This window comes from Bubalus kerabau, chromosome 3 (genome assembly GCF_029407905.1).
Source record: "Bubalus kerabau isolate K-KA32 ecotype Philippines breed swamp buffalo chromosome 3, PCC_UOA_SB_1v2, whole genome shotgun sequence".
Classification (NCBI taxonomy): domain Eukaryota; kingdom Metazoa; phylum Chordata; class Mammalia; order Artiodactyla; family Bovidae; genus Bubalus; species Bubalus kerabau.
In genome coordinates, this window is record NC_073626.1 from 166,272,996 (window position 1) to 166,291,885 (window position 18,890).

Sequence of the window (18,890 nt, forward strand, 5' to 3'; positions counted from 1 at the left end):
ACCCTTGTTCTCTTAGCACCATTGAACTCTGGTGTTTTGTCCATTTTTGAAATTCCTTTGCCTTTTCTCTATCCTCCAGTTCCTCAGCCAGCCTTTATCTTTGGCTCATTAAATCTTCCTCCTTCCACATGTGGGTGCCATATACTCATCTGCCCTCAGCTGTCTCCTCTCCTTCAAATATTCTGTCAGTGGCAGGACCATTGATTGGTTTGTGGCCACCCCCATCTATTTCCTGTCTTTTGATTGCCAAATCTGGTTGCCTTTGGAGAATTACCTCTCCTGCTTTATGCATCACCTTGTTGGCAATGGATGACATGGTGTCTTTAACTTCTTCTAGCCAAGGGATGGACATATGACCAAACTCACTGGATCCCTTCCCAGGACCCTGAATACTGAAAGGAGTGGGGAAAGTAGTTGGAACTGACTCATCCTAGCTTTCTAAGATTGTTTATGAGTTCTTCCCATCTGGATCTCCAGAACCACCTTGGTCCCTGACTCTTCTGATTAGAAGTCCTCACTGGACTCTTCTTTAGTTAGATTTGGTTTCTGTTGCTTGTAACCAAGGACTCTTAACAGAGACATTCTAGATGCGTGTAACTTTGCTTAGTTCTGGATGATTTCCAAGCTTGTATCTACAGATGGCCTTGACCCCTGTCCAAGTTCCTACTCCCATTATCTCCAAATACCTGGAAGATACTTCTAATTCATATCCCACCATCGCCTCCCACCTAACATGTCTAAAGCCAATTTATTATCTCCCTGCCAAAGCATCTCTTCCTCCTGAACTCCATAAGGTAGTAGTCTACAACCTTTTGGGCAACAGGGAACAGTTTCATGGAATACCATTTTTTTTCCCATGGATAGGGGATAAGAGGGCTGGTTTCAGAATGATTCGAATACATTACATTTATTGTGAACTTTATTTCTATTATTATTACGTCAATTCTGCCTAAGATCATCAGGCATTGGATCTAAGAGGTCGGGGACCCCTGCCACAAGAGTTTTAAAGGGATGACTACCATCTCAGTCATAGAAATGAGAAGATGGAAATGAATTCTGACAACACCTCTTTCCTTTATTTATCCTATATCCAGCCATTTCCTGGATGGGATTAATAGCGTTTTCCTGAGTCTCTCATCACTCCAGCACTCTTGCCTGGAAAATCCCATGGATGGAGGAGCCTGGTAGGCTGCAGTCCATGGGGTCATGAAGAGTCGGACATGACTGAGCAATTTCCCTTTCACTTTTCACTTTCATGCATTGGAGAAGGAAATGGCAGCCCACTCCGGTGTTCTTGCCTGGAGAATCCAGGGACGGGGGAGCCTGGTGGGCTGCCGTCTATGGGGTCACACAGAGTCGCACACAACTGAAGGGACTTAGCAGCAGCAGCAGCAGCAGCAGATGTCTCTCATATTTATCCCTTGCCCATTTTTTTTTTTTCAAATTAGTTCAGACTCTTTTCACGTCATACCTGGACCACTCCAATGTATCCTAAACTTTCTGCTTCCAGATTCTATCCACCTCTGCCTGCTTAATTTTTCTAAAGCACTGCTTCAATTATGCCACTTCATTGCTTAAAATGGTTTCATGCTTATCACTAAGGTCCAAATTCTTTGCCTTAGGCCATCTTTTGTAGAGGTTGGTGTCATAGGTTCTGGAGTTAGAGTGCCTGAGTTCAAATACCAGTCTCATCAAAACATTTTTTTTTTTTCAAGTAACTTAACCTCTGAGCCTTAAGTAATAGTATAACCTACACCAGAGTTATGTGAGAACCAGCTGGTCCATGAAAAGGGTTTAGCTGAGTGTAGATAATAAGTGCTCAGTAAGAAATTATTACATTGAAACCTCACCACACTCTAACTCGAACCTACCTTGCTAACCTTATCCTCTTATTTTCTCTAATATGTTCATAAAGTCCTTACCAATGAGAATTGCTCATCTAAATTTATATTATAGTTTTCTACTATTGTACCCTTGTTTGAACCATTCTATCTACCCCAAATACCTTTTCTTTCCACCTGTATCAATTTCTAGCCTTGTATTATGTACTATCCTAATCTTAATGGCTTAAAGTAGCTATTTTGTTAGTTCACAGTTTTATGGGTTGGCTGGGCAGACTTCAGCTAGGATGGTTCATCTCTGACTCACCCAGTGTTGTCAGACATGCGCAGCTGCAAGATTTAAGATGGTGCCACTCACATATATGGACCCTAAACAGGCTTGGCTGGAACTCCATCTTCTCTCTCCTCCACTTTGTTCATCTTTATGGGCGTTTCGCCTCCTTTCATATTTCAAACTAAGAGGCTTCTTTCTACATTGATTTTCCAGCAATATGCAGACTTCTTTACATGATAGCGCAAGACTCTGAGAGGGTGAAACCAGAACTTGCAAGACCTCTTAAGGACCAGCCTTGGATTTAGTACAGTGTCACTTCTGTTGCAAGGCTTCCCTGGTATCTCAGCTGATAAAGAATCTGCCTGCAATGCAGGAGACCCCAGTTCGATTCCTGGGTTGGGAAGATCCTCTGGAGAAGTGATAGGCTACCCACTCAAGTATTCTGACCTGGAGAATTCCATGGACTGTATAGTCCATGGGGTCGCAAAGAGTTGGACATGACTGAGCGACTTTCACATACATACACCTCTGTTGCATTCAGTCACTTCTGTGACATTTAGAGTAGAACTATCTCAAAGAAGGAGGAGTAGTAGACTCTGCTTCTTGATGAGAGAGACAATAGTCTCCGAGAGCTGCCAGAATAATATATCACAGACTTAAACAACAGACATTTATTCTCACACAGAGATCTTAGAAATGCCAAGATCAAGGTACTCTTAGGGTTGGTTTCTGGTGAGACCTATCTTCCTGTCTTGCACATGGCAGCCTTCTCACTGTGTCCTCCTGTAGTCTTTTTGTGTGTGTGAAGAGAGAGAGAGATCTTTGTTGTTGTTTCCTTTTATAAGGACACCAGTCATATTGGAGAAGAGCCTCACACTTGTTTCCTCACAGATATGCAGAAAATAGCACTCTAATGGCAGAAAGCAAAGAGGCACTAGAGAGCCTCTTGATGAAGGTGAAAGAGGATAGTGAAAAGTCTGCCTTAAAACTCACCGGTCCCATCACTTCATGGCAAATAGATGGGAAAAAAATGAAAACAGTGGCAGATTTTCTTTTTATTGGGCTCCAAAATCACTGCAGTAGTGACTGCAGCCATGAAATTAAAAGATGCTTGCTCCTTGGAAGAAAAGCTATGATAAATCTAGATAGCGTATTAAAAAGCAGAGACATCACTTTGTTGACAAAGGTCTGCATAGTCAAAGCTATGGTTTTTCCAGTAGTAATGTACAGATGTCAGAGTTGGACCATAAAGAATGCTGAGCAGTGAAGAATTGATTCTTTCCAACTGTGGTGCTGGAGAAGACTCTGAGAGTCCCTTGGACAGCAAGGAGATCAAACCAGTTAATCCTAAAGGAAATCAACCCTGAATATTCATTGGGAGGACTGATGCTGAAGTTCCAATACTTTAGCCATCTGATGCAAAGAGCCAATTCATTGGAAAAAACCCTGATGCTGGGAAAGATTGAGGGCAGGAAGAGAAAGGGATGACATAGAATGAAATAGTTGGATGGTATCACTGACTCAATGGACATGAATTTGAGAAAACTCCAGGAGACGGTGAAGGACAGGGAGGCCTGGTATGCTGCAGGCAGTAGGGTTGCAAAGAGTCAGATGTGACTTAGCAACTGAAAAACAATCCTAATTACTTCCCTGAAAGGCTTATCTTCAAATTAGCCCCACACTGGTTGGGGCTTCAACATATGAATTTTGGAGAGATACAACTTAGCATAAAACAAGAGAAGTGGAAAAATCACTTTGCAAAGGACCCACAGGATGGGAGGGATCAATTTTGGACTTAATTCACCATCTTTCTCTGCCACTGAATTAATAATTTTCATGCTTCACAATTTCCCCTTCTCAGCCTAGCTGGTGTTGAGATCTCCTCACTCAGCACTCTTGCAGTTCTAAGTACGGGTTGTTTATGTCTCATGACCACATCCTGTCTTGGTTATAAGCTTTTGGTTTAGGCTCTAACTTCAAGGAAATCACAATTTTTTTCATATCTTTAAGTTTTCATTTCTGTGTTCTCTTCTAGCTCCCTATACCATTGCATGGGGGTAGAACTAGAAGACCAGACACTGGGAACCAGAAGGCCTAGGTTACTGTCCCATTCTGCCTCCTCTTAATTGTGTTTGTGAGCAAGTAATTTGATTTCTCTAAGCCTCAGTTTGAAGGAAGAATAGCAATGCCTCTTTAGGTTTGTCATGAGAGGGAATATGATATTTAGCAGTAAGCATTTTTTGAAATCCAAAGAACTTCACAGACATTATTACTTGTATTACTCTGGTTGGGCTGCCATAACAAAATACATAGACTGAGTGGCTTAAGGAACAGAAATTTATTTTCTCTCAGTTCTGGAGGCTGGAATTCCAAGATCAGGGTGCCAGCATGGTCAGTTTCTGATGAGACACTCCCCCTTTGGTTCTGGGTGACTTCTTTCCAATGTGTGCTCACATGATCTCTTCTTCGTGCCTATGAATGAGAGAGAGAAAAAGAGAACTCTGAAGTCCCTCTTATAAGGAAACTAAGCCTATTGGATCAGGGCCCCACCTTCATGACCTCATTTAATCTTAGTTTCTTCCATAAAGACCCTGTTTCTAAATTCTGTCACACTGCAGAATAGGGCTACAACAGATAAATTTTGGGGGGACAAGCATTCATTCATAACATTACTGTTGTTTGGGGCATCTCAGGTGGCACTTAGAAGTAAAGAACCCACCTGCCAATGCAGGAGACATGAGAGATGTGAGTTCGATCTCTGGGTCAGGAAGATCCCCTGGAGGAGGAAATGGCAACCCACTCCAGTATCCTTGCCTGGGAAATCCCATGACCAGAGGAGCCTGGTGGGCTATAGTCCAAAGGGTTGCAAAGAGTCAGCCATGACTGAAGCAACTTAGCATGCACGCACTGTTGTTTTTTCTGGGAGAACACAAACATTCAGCCCACAACATTATTATTGTTAATTCTGAAACACACAATTAATTGTTTTTGGTTTTTTAAAATATGTATTTATTTGGCTGCTCCAGGTTTTAATTGCAGCATGTGAAATCTAGTTCCCTGATCAGGGATCAAACCTGGACACCTTGCTCTGGGAGAACAAAGGCTACTGGGCCACTGAGGAAGTCACGCATTTGATCTTCACTGTCTTGGTTCTTTGTTGATTCTGCTCTATACCAACTCCTCTGGTGTGCCTTCCATAGTGCCTGGCACATCATAGAAATCAATAGATAATAGCATTTATTATTGTTTTTCCAGTCCCTATGGACAGATGTTTGGGAAGGGGAAGGTGAAGGCAAGTGTTCTGAGATTTCCAGTTCTAAACAGAAGGAATGTCTTTTTCTAGGTTCCCAACTTCACCAGGTTAGAAAGCTGTCTTCAAGTGTTCAGGAAGACCCCTGAATTATCAAAGGTGACTTAGATTGCAGAGAGAATAACCAGGGTTTAAAATCTCAAGAATGGCTTCTGAGTGAAAAAGAAATGTTAAAAAAAAAAATCACAGTTTGCTTAATAATCTCTGTAGCCAGTCACAGGGCAGGAGCTGAAATGCACTGCCTCTTGCCTCCCTGTAGGGCAGTTCCTGCTGTCCCAAGCTTCCAGCATCTCTGTTGTGGAGAAGGTCCCTGTGTTCTACCCTCTTCAGCTTCCCCCTTATCAGCTCTCCTTACACACCATTTTAGATTTAATGAGGATAATCATGTCCCATCCTTATGAGACCTTGAGAAAAGACTGGTTCTTATTAAAGAAAAAGTCAGTTATTAAATCATACCAGACATAGAGATCCATTGTCATTTTTAAAGTAATAATTCCATAAGGGACCACTAAAGAAGCCTCTGTAGTCTTTCCAAACTATGCTTTGTGCATTTCTACCAAAATCACTGCAGGTGGTGATTGCAGCCATGGAATTAAAAGACACTTACTCCTTGGAAGGAAAGTTATGACCAACCTAGATAGCATCTTAAGAAGCAGAGATATTACTTTGCCAACAAAGGTCTGTCTAGTCAAGTCTATGGTTTTTCCAGTGGTCATGTATGGATATGAGAGTTGTACTGGGAAGAAAACTGAGCGCCGAAGAATTGATGCTTTTGAACTGTGGTGTTGGAGAAGACTCTTGAGAGTCCCTTGGACTGCAAGGAGATCCAACCAGTCGATCTTAAAGGAGATCAGTCCTGGGCATTCTTTGGAAGGACTGATGCTAAAGCTGAAACTCCAGTACTTTGGCTACCTCATGCGAAGAGTTGACTCATTGGAAAAGACTCTGATGCTGGGAGGGATTGAGGGCAGGAGGAGAAGGGGACGACAGAGGATGAGATGGCTGGATGGCATCACTGACTCGATGGACGTGAGTCTGAGTGAACTCCAGGAGTTGGTGATGGACAGGGAGGCCTGGCGTGCTGCAATTCATGGGGTCGCAAAGAGTCGGACACGACTGAGCGACTGAACTGAACTGAACTGACCCTGAAGGATCTAGGAACCAATGACTGAACCTTTAAGTGTGATCTTTGACTAACTGTATCTATTAACACATGCTGTTGATGTGTTAATGCTGTGTCATCTTAGCATTGAACATTTCTTCAAAGACTTCTGGAGTGAAGAAGGAACCTTACTGATCAACAGGCCAGCATTTCTTAAAAGTATAATCCAAAGATGGCTGCAAGATCATCTTTGAAATTCTTATTAAAGTTGCACCTGGGAATCCATCTCAAGATCTATTCATTCAGCAGCCATCTCAATATGATTTTTTTTAACAAGCCTATCATATACATCATTTATACACATACATCTAAACACTGATGTAGTCCAAGCCTTTACTTCTTTAAAAAAAATTTTAATTGAAGTATAGTTAATTTACCATGTTGTGTTAGTTTCAGATGTACAGTACAATGATTCAGTTATACATGTTTATATCTATTCTTTTTCAGATTCTTTTCCCTTATAGGTTATTACAAAATATTAAGTAGAGTTCCCTGTGCCATACAGTAGATTCTTGTTTACATATATGTGTGTGTGTGTTTGTATGTGTGTGTGTGTCTGTGTCAGTTCCAAACTTCTAACTCCCCTCACCCCTTTATCCTTTGGTAACCGTAAGTTTGTTTTCTGTGTCTGTGGGTTTGTTTTACCAAAGGTTTTACTTTAGTTTTAGGTTTGAAGGATTTGTTAACAAAATAAACTACTCTTTACTCACAAATAAACAATTTCAATTTTTTATAGATTATTTGACTTAATCTCAATATACAGTCATTAAAAGAGAAATAGAAACAACAGAGAGAAGTAACAACATCACTCAGTTCAGTCAGTCCAGTCGCTCAGTTGTGTCCAACTCTTTGCGACCCCGTGAATTGCAGCACGCCAGGCCTCCCTGTTCATCACCAACTCCCAGAGATCACTCAAACTCATGTCCATTGAGTCGGTGATGCCATCCAACCATCTCATCCTTCGTCGTCCCCTTCTCCTGCCCCCAATCCCTCTCAGCATCAGAGTCTTTTCCAATGAGTCAACTCTTCGCATGAGGTGGCCAAAGTATTGGAGTTTCAGCTTTAGCATCAGTCCTTCCAAAGAACACCCAGGACTGATCTCCTTTAGAATGGACTGGTTGGATCTCCTTGCAGACCAAGGGACTCTCAAGAGTCTTCTCCAACACCACAGTTCAAAAGCATCAATTCTTCGGCACTCAGCTTTCTTCACAGTCCAACTCTCACATCCATACATGACTATTGGAAAAACCATAGCGTTGACTAGACGGACCTTTGTTGGCAAAGTAATGTCTCTGCTTTTTAAGATGCTATCTAGGTTGGTCATAACTTCCCTTCCAAGAAGTAAGTGTCTTTTAATTTCATGGCTGCAATGACCATCTGCAGTGATTTCGGAGCCCCCAAAAATAAAGTCTGACACTGTTTCCACTGTTTCCCCATCTATTTCCTATGAAGTGATGGGACCAGATGCCATGATCTTCGTTTTCTGAATGTTGAGCTTTAAGCCAACTTTTTCACTCTCCTCTTTCATCAAGAGGCTTTTTAGTTCCTCTTCATTTTGTGCCATAAGGGTGGTGTCATCTGCATATCTGAGGTGATTGATATTTCTCCCGGCAATCTTGATTCCAGCTTGTGCTTCTTCCAGCCCAGCGTTTCTCATGATGTACTCTGCATAGAAGTTAAATAAGCAGGGTGACAATATACGGCCTTGACATACTCCTTTTCCTATTTGGAACCAGTCTGTTGTTCCATGTCCAGTTCTAACTTTTGCTTCCTGACCTGCATATAGGACAGCATATGCATCACCTAATTGGGCCGACCACCAGAATTGAACAGTGCTGGGAAGTCCCCCATTAACAGCAATCTGGAATCCCAAGTGAGAAAGTGTCCTGGGAGGTGCATCCACTCCATGGGTGAGAATTTGAATTGCAGTTTGGGGGGCTCCCCCTTATAATCTCAGGCCACAAACTGATATCATTAGTTTGCATGCAAAAATGCAGCTCTGGTTTTACATTTGCAATGCTGTTTGTTTCACCTTGTAAGTCACAAAATTTCTTAGGCCCTGGGCTAAGGCCCTAAGGGGAAAAGGGTCCTGGCCAGACCCTCAGGGGTTTAAGAAATTATAGGGCCCGCTCTCTTTCTTATCTAAAGTGCTGCCTGATCTGCTGTGCTTACAGGCAGTCACAGAATCCTGGCAGTGTCCAGGCAGGTCAGAAGCAGGTCAGAGGCCAGCTCTCCTGCTTATGAATTCTGAATAAGATTTTCTCAATTTTAATTTAACAGGGTCTATTTCTGTTTTGTAAATAATTTCATTTGCTTCACTGTTTTTTAGATTCCACACATAAGCGATATCATACGTTATTTTTCTTTCTCTGTTTGGTCAAACCCTTACTTCTGAAGACATAGTCCTTAGACTGGTGGTATCAGTATCACTGAGTAGCTTGTTCGAGATCCAGAATCTCAGACCTTATCCCAGACCTAGTGAATCAGAACAAGATCCCCACTTGAGCCATATGAACATTCAAATTTAAGAAGATTGCTCAAACTCACTTATATACAAGGCAGCTGGGATCCAAGAACCCAGTTGACTTGCCCAAGGTCACATGGGTAAAGCATGGGATCATATGGGTAACTGGATAGGAACCTATGCTTGCAGTCAGGTAGACCCCTGTTCAAATCCAGGCACCCCTATTTTCTAGCCTAAAATCTTAGGTAAGCCCCTGAACATAGCACTAAACTTCCCATTATTCATTGTTAATCAGGTTTCATAGGCCTGTTGAAAAGGTAAGATGAAAAGCATGTAAAGAACACCTGAAAAATTCTCAGTAAAGAGCTCTGATGATCATTACTCTAACTTGGATTTCCTGATTCTGTGCTGCCTCCTGGGCATCCCATGTTGCTTGCAAGAAATGGGAAAAGTAGTGCTTTGGATAAATTTGGTATTTTTGAGACTATTCTATCTAATTTACATTCTGGAGTTTGAAAGAATGAGGACAAGGGTGGGGGCCCTCAAAAGGAAAGTAAACACAACATGATGCAGCTGAAGATTTCTCAGATCCTGCTTCCCAGCTCCTGCTAGCTTGGCCCTTCCTTCGTGTCCAGCAGAGACAACCACCCCCTGGAGAAATGATCAGGTGAGTGAGGTGTTTGTTTGCACATTTCCACTGCCTTCAGGGGCTTCTCCCTTTCTTCACCCTCCTGTGACCCCCAGCATTCCCACACAGACTCCCTACAGCCTTCCTATAGGGGGCTCCTCCTCTTCCCATCTCTTGGAAAGCTCAATAAACTTAGGATCTTACCCTGACACATCAAAAGTCACCTTCTCTGTGCTTCATTCCAGAGGATGGGCCAGGCAAGGTGATAAGCAAATGTAACACTTGCTTCATGCTAATGTTAAGTTGCTTCAGTTGTGTCCGACTCTTTGCAACCCTATGGAATGTAATCTGCCAGGCTTCTTTTTGTTGATGGGATTCTCCAGGCAAGAATACTGGAGTGGGTTGCCATGCCCTCCTCCAGGGGATCTTCTGGACCCAGGGATCTAATCCGCATCTCTTATGTCTCCTGCATTGGCAGGCAGGTTCTTTACCACTAGCGCCACCTGGGAAGATTCACTTCCTTTCAAATAATATTTGCATTTTAATAAACTCTTTTTTTGTCTTAAACACTAAACAGTGAGCAATATATTATCAAGTTGTTAGGGCATTTATATGATGGTATAGGCTCATCTTATATTCTCTACAGAGTCCTAGAATCAGTCATTTCTTCAAGGAGCCCTGAGTCCTTTTATTGGGGAGCAGCATTTAGAAATGAATATCTGGGCACCATGCGTGTTTGTTGCTGCTGAGGCATGGGGCATCGCCAGGGTCGCTATGCTAAAGTTTTAATGCATAAGTTATATCCATATATATGATACCCAATGGCTCTGAGAGTGTCCCATCTCTTGCTCACTGTACATCTCCTGCTTGACCAGCTTCACCTACACTCTATTTACCTAACTGACCTTTCCTCTTAGTCGTAGAGCGCAGTCATTGAGTGCTAACATACTTGCCCTCAGCCCCAGCTGGTGATTGTTCTAAACTTTAGATCAGAACCATCTCTACTAGGATAGTTTATCAAAGGGCCATCTCCTTCTGCTGGTTTCCCTAACATTAGTTCTCTGTACAGATGGTAACCTCCCTCTCCCCCTTCCCAGCCCCTCTCCTCTCCCCGCCGATGAAGACTGCTGCCTGGTCCTGCCTATTGTCTGCCACACACAGTGGACTGTCACTTCAAGACCTTGCTTCCAAAGTCTAAGCTCCTCCCTATCCATTAAACCATTGATGTCTCTGTAACTGATTCTGGACTCTTTTTTCAGTCTTGAGGCTGAGCAAATAAGGGCTTGCAGGCCTGTGGAGTACATCCTAAGACATAGATGTGAAATAACCCACTCAGTGCCTCTTTAAACCTATACCCTGGACATTTACTCTGATTTACTCATGAGAAAAGGTCTTCATGTGTTCTAGAATACATATCTTTGTAACACTGAATGCTTCTGACTCTTATTCATGGGAAAATACACGCTGTACTACCCTACAGCAAGACAACTAGCTCAATAGCAATTTTATCTGTCACCTATTAACATATCAAAATACATATTCACATAATACATTTTGTACTCAGATCAAAATCTGGCAATAAGTCTGTAAAGTTGCCAACCAATGTGTAGCAACAGTGGTTTGTCTGTGAATGCCATCCCCCTTTCTTGCTAGCAGAATCAGAATTTCATTCAGGCATCTATCCATCTATGTCTCTGATACCTATCTTAGAAGTACATCCTCTTTAATCTTGGTCAGCAATAATTTTATTCTCTTTGCCAGTGCTTGGTTTAGAGGTAGAAATTATCTGTAGGGAAGTCAATTGGCAGGAAGCTTCTGAAAAAGGTTGTCTTGATGATAAAAAGTGGTTTGTACTGAAAGAGGGGATCACTTCTATTTGTTGCCCAGAACTACAGCAATCACCTTGTGACTACGGGAGGAATGAAGTTACATGCTGGGGATGGAAGAGACTAAAGAAAGACTCTGAGTCTTTGATGATGTCACTGAGCTGCTGAATTAACCAACTCAGGAGATGCCCTACCTAGGAACACCAAGTTATATGAGGTAATAAATAGCCCATATTGTCTTGGGAATTTTGAATCATTATTTCTTTTACTTGCAGCCAAAAGCATCATCATGAATACATCCTACTTTAGAATATTTTAAAGCAATTAACTTTGGGGAGAATCCAAAGCCTTTTTTAGAATTCACCCATTCGCTCACTCATTCGTTTTAAATAAATATTTACTGAGAAGTGGCAGCAAAAAAGGGATTGATCAATAATCACATACACATAAAATGAAAAACTGTGATAATCAGATAATCAGTAAGAAAGGAAAGTATAAGAAACTATGTGAGGGAAAACTGGAAGGGTATAATTTAGACTGAAAAGAAGTGGTGTTAAGACTTTACTTAGCAAGGGACGTGTGTGAACAGAGGTCTGAAAGCAGGTATAGAAGGAGGAAGGTATAGGGATGGGGCACAGTGTATGCAAAGCAGCAGCATGATGCCCTGGAGGAAACTGAAGATCTATAGGATGAGGCTGAGAGGTTGGGGGAGGGCGTGGTACATCGCAGACTGAAGAGGTCTGCAGGCTCCAGATGACACAGGATGGGTCCTGGAGACCATAACAATTTCTCTCTTTCTTCTAAGAGAAAAAAAGAAATAAAGTTATGTGCTCTAAGCTGTGCTTCCCTAGTAGCTCAGATGGTAAAGAATATGCCGAGCCTGCAATGCAGGAAACCAAGGTTCAATCCCTGGGTCAGGAAGATCCCTCAGAGAAAGAAATGGCAAACCACTCTATTGTTCTTGCCTGGAAAATTCCATGGACAGAAGAGCCTGGCAAGCTACAGTCCATGGGGGTCGCAAAAAGTTGGATATAACTTAGCAACTAAACACACGCACACACACACACAGTTGTGCAAGATGATACCTTGGTAGGACTAGGTGAAGGGTTACAGGCCATTTCCCTCTAGTGCTTTTTGTTATGGCATATAAATCTGCAACATACAACCTGCCCAAGCCTGCAGGGCCATGGCTTTCCCATGACCTCTCCTTTTAAGAAAATTTTGGCTGCACCACACAGCTTGTGGGTGGGATCTTAGTTCCCTGATAAGGGATCGAACCCGCATTCCCTGATTGGAAGTGTGGAGTCTTAACCACTGGACTGCCAGAGAAGTCCCCAACCTCACCTTTTCCCTCCCACCTCTCTATGTACCATCTCTCCAAATATTCATCTTGAATCAGGATCACAAGAATCATGAGAAGTGCGCTGACAAAAGCAGAACACCCATGGAGAGCAGAGCAAAAGGGAAGAAATGAAAGAAGCAAAAGCAACATATTTCAGTGGATGAATGGGAGTGGAAGGGTGGAACCCTCTAAGTCAACAGGCTGCCCCCATCAGCTCTGCATTTTAAAAGATCATTCTGGCCCTGGTTTGAGTCTGCTGGTAAAGGGTGGGCACGAGCATAGGTCAGGAGGCCCCTGGGAAGAAATTGCAGAAGTTCTGATGGCTCAGACCATTGTGATGGAGGAAGAACACAGGTGCAGATGCAGTCCAGGAAGAGTAGTGATAGGATGGAGAAAGGGTGAGCGGAGGGTAGTGTCTCGTCAAAGCCGTGGATCCCATTTTCAGGAAAATGAACCTTCACAACGTTTTATATAAATACAGTGACTCCTATTGTGGACTCCTGAAACTCACTCTCATTCCTGAGCTTAACAGTCCTGCCTCAAGGGGCAGAATTGCAGACTTTTGGAAAAAAAAGTACTTCCTTCATCCCCACTTCTGACAGCAACTGAGCAACAGCGGGGCCGATGTTATTCTTTGTGAGGGGTGCCCCGAGTGGTTCAGTTTGCCTAACCTGAGTAAAGCCGTTGGCTTTAATAGCCCAATACCTGTAAGATCAGGGTGCCACCTGCGAGGAGCCCGGTCAAGAGGACAGCACAGGAAGGGCTTTCATAACTTTTTTTTTCCCCCAAAAAAAGCAATGAGTAAAGAAGAAATGCATTTTCAAAATGGGAAAAGCCAGTGGATATCTAGGGGAATTCTAGGCAGAGGTGAGAGGAGGCAGGCCCCCAAAAACAGAACATCCAGGACAGATGCCGAGAAGTGGGAGGGCGTACAAGAGGGAGCAAGGTCATACCAGGTCCCGTGACTCCCAGCCCTGCTTGTGTGGAGCCAAGCAGCTCACAGCGGCCCTTGTCCTGATGGCCTATGCTAAGGAGCTCAGTGCCTGCCCCTCATCATGTAGGGCTGGTCCATCAAACCTGCCTTCTGTTTGCAGCCTGTGTTATGATGACGTATTCCAAGTTGATCCCCAAGGATGTAGGGACTCCTCCACAGGCCTGTGGGGGAGACTCAGATTGGGCTAGAGCTGCAGGGACTGGAACAATTGGGAATGACCATTTAGGAGATCCTGCCCAAGGAAGGTAGCTAGCCATCTTAACTATCAGGTAAGATTGGATTTAATCAGGCCTGGCATAAGCAGCCAGCTGGTCCAGTTTGAAGACCAAGGATACAGTAATAAGATCTCTGAGTAGCCATAGTAACCAACACCAATGGTTGGTATTTTGAATCCAGGGGGGATATATCCGGGATGAAGCAGCGTTACTGACAAATGGCTGTTGGGTTGAGGAACAGGGTTCAGCTCACTGGAGAAACAAGGAGGCAGGAAGGGGCTGAGCAGGTTTTTAGGGTTCTAGTCCAGCAGAGAATGGATCAGGATCTGGCTGGATCCAGTGAGGGGCCACACACAGTGCTGGCTGTGAGCAGGGCTGGAGGGAGTACGCAGGTTCTGGTTCCCGCTCTGATCTTTTAGGTAACTGTTGGCTCCGGGTCAGACACTAGTGTGGCCCTGGTGGTTTGGCAACTGAATATGTTGCCAGGCTTGTCTCTCATTGGCTCATGAGTACAGTTTGAACAACACCTACTGGGTCTCTGGTCTTCATCCTGGGCTTGCCTGAGACAATCAGACTTCGACACTGCCATATGGATTTTTGCTGAAGTGTAACAATAGAACTGCCCACGCCTCCATTCATTAGACTCTCCTCTCCGCAGGATTTCCCTTAGCCTGCCCGGTCCAGAAATTGTTCTCTTGGTTTGCTGGCTATTCACCACCTTCCTCCAGAATCCTCAGGCAGCTTCCCACCAGACTGGGCACTCCATCTCCACCTCCAGCACAGGGGATTACCCTGGTATCACCCAGCCATTTCTAGTCCGGGTCTTGGAGCCAGATTTCCTGTTCTGAGTTCTGGCTCTGACACTTCCTATGAAGTAAAATCTTGAGTAGATGTCTTCACCCCCTGAGCCCTAGTTTCTTTACCTGTAGATGAGAAAAATAACCCTAGAGCAAGGGTGGATAAAAGAATTTCATGAGGCCATGCATGTGAAGCACTTGACCTAAAGCCCAGCACACGTAAATACTGTGTGATATTATTATTATGGCGCATGATTGGTTGGTCTGGTTGGTCTTAGAACTGGTACTCCCGCTGCCCTTGCCCTGGCTCCTTATTTTGGCTTCTGTCCTTTCTCCATCAATCTAGAATACTGGGATACTCTCAGGCCGAGGTGCCTTAATGTGCCTTAGGGAACTTCTGCCATTGCATTCATGTGAGAGGATATTCACATGTATATTAATATATATACATGTATTTTTACAATGTTACTTATTTATTTTTGGCTGTGCTGGGTCTTCATTTCTGCATGGACTTTTCTCTATTTGTGGGAGGCAAGGTCTACTCTCTAGTTGCCATGTGAGGGCTTTTCATTGCAGCAGCTTTTCTTATGGGGCAGGGGCTCTAGGCTGCATAAGCTCAGTAGTTATGGAGCATGGGGTCAGTTGCCTCAAGCCATGTGGGATCTTCCCAGACCAGGGATTGAACCCATGTTGCCTGCATGGGCAGGAGGATTCTTTACCACTAGGGCACTAGGAAAGTCCCACATGCATATATTGTAAAGGAAGGATAGGGATCAAATTCCATCAGTTCAGTATGATTCTTCCTTTTTAAAAAATCATTTCCATCCTGAATGGAGAACAGAGGGACCTCTACCCCTTCTGAAAACATAGTAAAGGTTTCACCTTTTCTTTCAGAAAACTTGTTAAGGGCTGAGTACACAGGATTGATGAGAAAAGATCATTTGATCCTTCAGCTTGGTTCACAGCAGGACTGGAATTGGTTTAATAATGGTAAGCACACAAGGAATATTTGTAGGAAGGGCAATGACATGTTATTCTCCACCATCACTAATAATAACAGTATAAAAGTAAGTTAATTATAAGAGGCAAAAGTCAAGGCATCTGGTCCCATCACTTCATGGCAAATAGATGGGGGGAAAATGGAACCAGTCGCAGATTTTATTTTCTTGGGCTCCAAAATCACTGCGGATGGTGACTGTAACCATGAATTTAAAAGACACTTGCTCCTTGGAAGAAAAGCTATGGCAAACCCAGACAGCGTATTAAAAACCAGAGACATCACTTTACTGACAAAGGTCTGTATAGTCAAAGCTATGGGTTTTCCAGTAGTCGTGTATGAATATGAGAATTAGACCATAAAGAAGGCTGAGCGCTGAAGAATTGATGCTTTCAAACTGTGGTGCCAGAGAAGACTCAGAGAGTCTCTTGGACAGCAAGGAGATCAAACCAGTCAATCCTAAAGAAAACCAACCCTGAATATTCTTTGGAAGGACTGATGTGGAAGTTGAAGCTCCAATACTTTGGCCACCTGATACAAAGAGCTGACTCACTGGGAAAGACCCTGATGCTGGGAAAGATTGAGGGCAGTAGGAGAAGGGGACGACAGAGGATGAGATGGCTGGATGGCATCACCGACTTGATGGACATGAGTTTGTGTAAGCTCCAGGGGTTCGTAATGGACAGGGAGGCCTGTGTGCTGCGGTTCCTGGGGTTGCAAAGAGTTGGAAACGACTGAGCGACTGAACTGAACTGAACTGGGAGTTAGTGAAGAACAAAGAAGCCTGATGTGCTGCAGTCTATGGGATCATCAAGTTCAGACTTTGCAGCTGAACAACAAGAGCAACAAAAGTCACTTTAGGTACAAAGAAGAGAGGACAGAGATAGTTCTAGCAGAATAAGCTTAGAAAATACAAAACTTGGAATTGTCCTTGAAGTCACATTTAAGATATAGAGTGCATCGATGTTACCATAGGTAAGCACTCAGTGTGGATCTGTTTAGTCTATATGGTCTCACAGGGAAGTAGTAATTATCATGGCATTTTTCCTCCTAATGGATAAATTTCCTTCTCCTTCATCTTTTTTTTTTTTTTTAGGATATTTGAAATATAACTTTACTTTGATTCTAAACAAAAAGGAATGGGAACGATAGTAACAAACAAGATTCCACCTCTCAATATTGTAATATGACTATAGCAGTCTTCTATTTGAAACTCAAGGAGGAAACAACTGTGTTCCGAAACACCTAAATATGAAGGTCCAAAAAATGAAGGTATTTTTTTTTTAAATGCCACATTCACTCCAAAGCCCATCCATCTCCTTCAGCATCCAAAGATTAAGCACATGTTCTGCTTAGATATATAATAAAGTGGCAAACACACCGCACCACTGACATCACAGGACAGTTGCCTATATAACTAGACTTCTGATGCTGGGCCCCAGCTTCACTTTGTCACAGGTCACGAGCTTCATCCAGGAGAGCATTTGTCTGAGCAACCTCTAAATCGTCCTTGTACTGTGCGGCCAAGGCTGGGTCCATGAACACCTCTGGCAGGACAAGAGCAGGCAGGCATGGCGACAGTCTCCAAGTAAGGATCTCCAATCAGTTTTCTAGCAAGCCAGATGAAGGGCTTTCCAAAGTTGTAGTTCGTTTTGGCAGAAATGTCATAGTCCTGAAGATTCTTCTTTCGGCGGAAGACAATGGACTTTGCCTTAACCTTTCTGTCCTTAATATCCACTTTGTTGCCACACAACACGATCAGGATGTTCTCACACACTCGTACCAGATCTCTATGCCAGTTAGGCACATTGTTGTAAGTAACTCTCGATGTTACATCTCCCGACCAGCTGTATCCCATACATTGAACTTAATCGGTCTTCTTGGTATGGAACAAAAGAGGATGGACCTCAACACCCAAGGTAGCTACATATTTCTCAAATTCACCAGTCAGGTGAAACTACATTTCAAGAATGTAGTTTTTCCAGTACCACCATCACCAACCAATACAAGTTTGAACAAAACTTGGGGTTCTCTTTGGGCAGCCATCGCGAAGCATCTCCACACCCGTCTGACTGAGGCCTCCTTCACTTTTTAAAACTGAAAAGTTTCATATATTTTAATTGATGTATAGTTGCTGTATAATATTATGTAAGTTACAGGTGTGTGATATAGTGATTCACAGTTGTAAAGGTTATACTCCATCTATGGTGGTGGTGGTTTAGTTGCTAGTCATCCAACTCTTTGCAACTCCACAGGCTATAGCCATCCAGGCTCCTCTGTCCATGGAATTTCCCAGGCAAGAGTACTGGAGTGGGTTGTCATTTCCTTATTCAGGGGATGTTCTCAACCCACATCTCTTGCATCTCCTGCCTTGGCAGGTGGATTCTTTACCACTGATCCATCTGGGAAACCCCATACTCTACTTATAATTATCGCAAAATATTGGCTATCTTCCCCATGTTGCACAATATATCTTTGTAGCTTTAAAAAAATTAAATTTAACATTTTATTGGAGGATAATTGCTTTACCATGTTGTGTTAGTTTATGCTGTACAACAGTGTGAATCAGCTATATGTATACATATATTCCCTCCCTCTTGAGGCTCCCTTCCACCTCCCCCATCCTACCCCTCTAGGTCATCACAGAGCACTGAGCTGATCTCCCTGTGCTTCTGACTAGCTATCTATTCTACACGTGGTAGTGGATACCTGTCAATGCTACTCTCAATTTGTCCCACCCTCTCCTTCCCCCGTTGTGTCCACAAGTCTGTTCTCTATATCTGCATATCTATTCTTGCTCTGCAAAGAGTTTCAGCAATACCATTTCCCCAGATCCCCATATATATGCATTAATATATGATATTTATCCTTCTCTTTCTGACTTTCTTCACTCTGTATGACTGACAGATAATATTTAATCCATATAATTGATTAAATATTTATTTATTTGGCTGCACTGAGTGAGTCTTAGTTGCACAGCACAGGGATCTTCAGTTGTAACATGCAAAATCTTAGCTGGTGGCACGTGGGCTTTAGTTCC

General features: G+C 43.1%; 1 pseudogene; it reads right to left on the reverse strand.

Moving 5' to 3' along the window:
• Nucleotides 1-17,302: 17,302 nt before the first annotated feature.
• On the reverse strand, nucleotides 17,303-17,896 carry LOC129647856 (GTP-binding nuclear protein Ran-like; annotated as a pseudogene).
• Nucleotides 17,897-18,890: the final 994 nt, after the last annotated feature.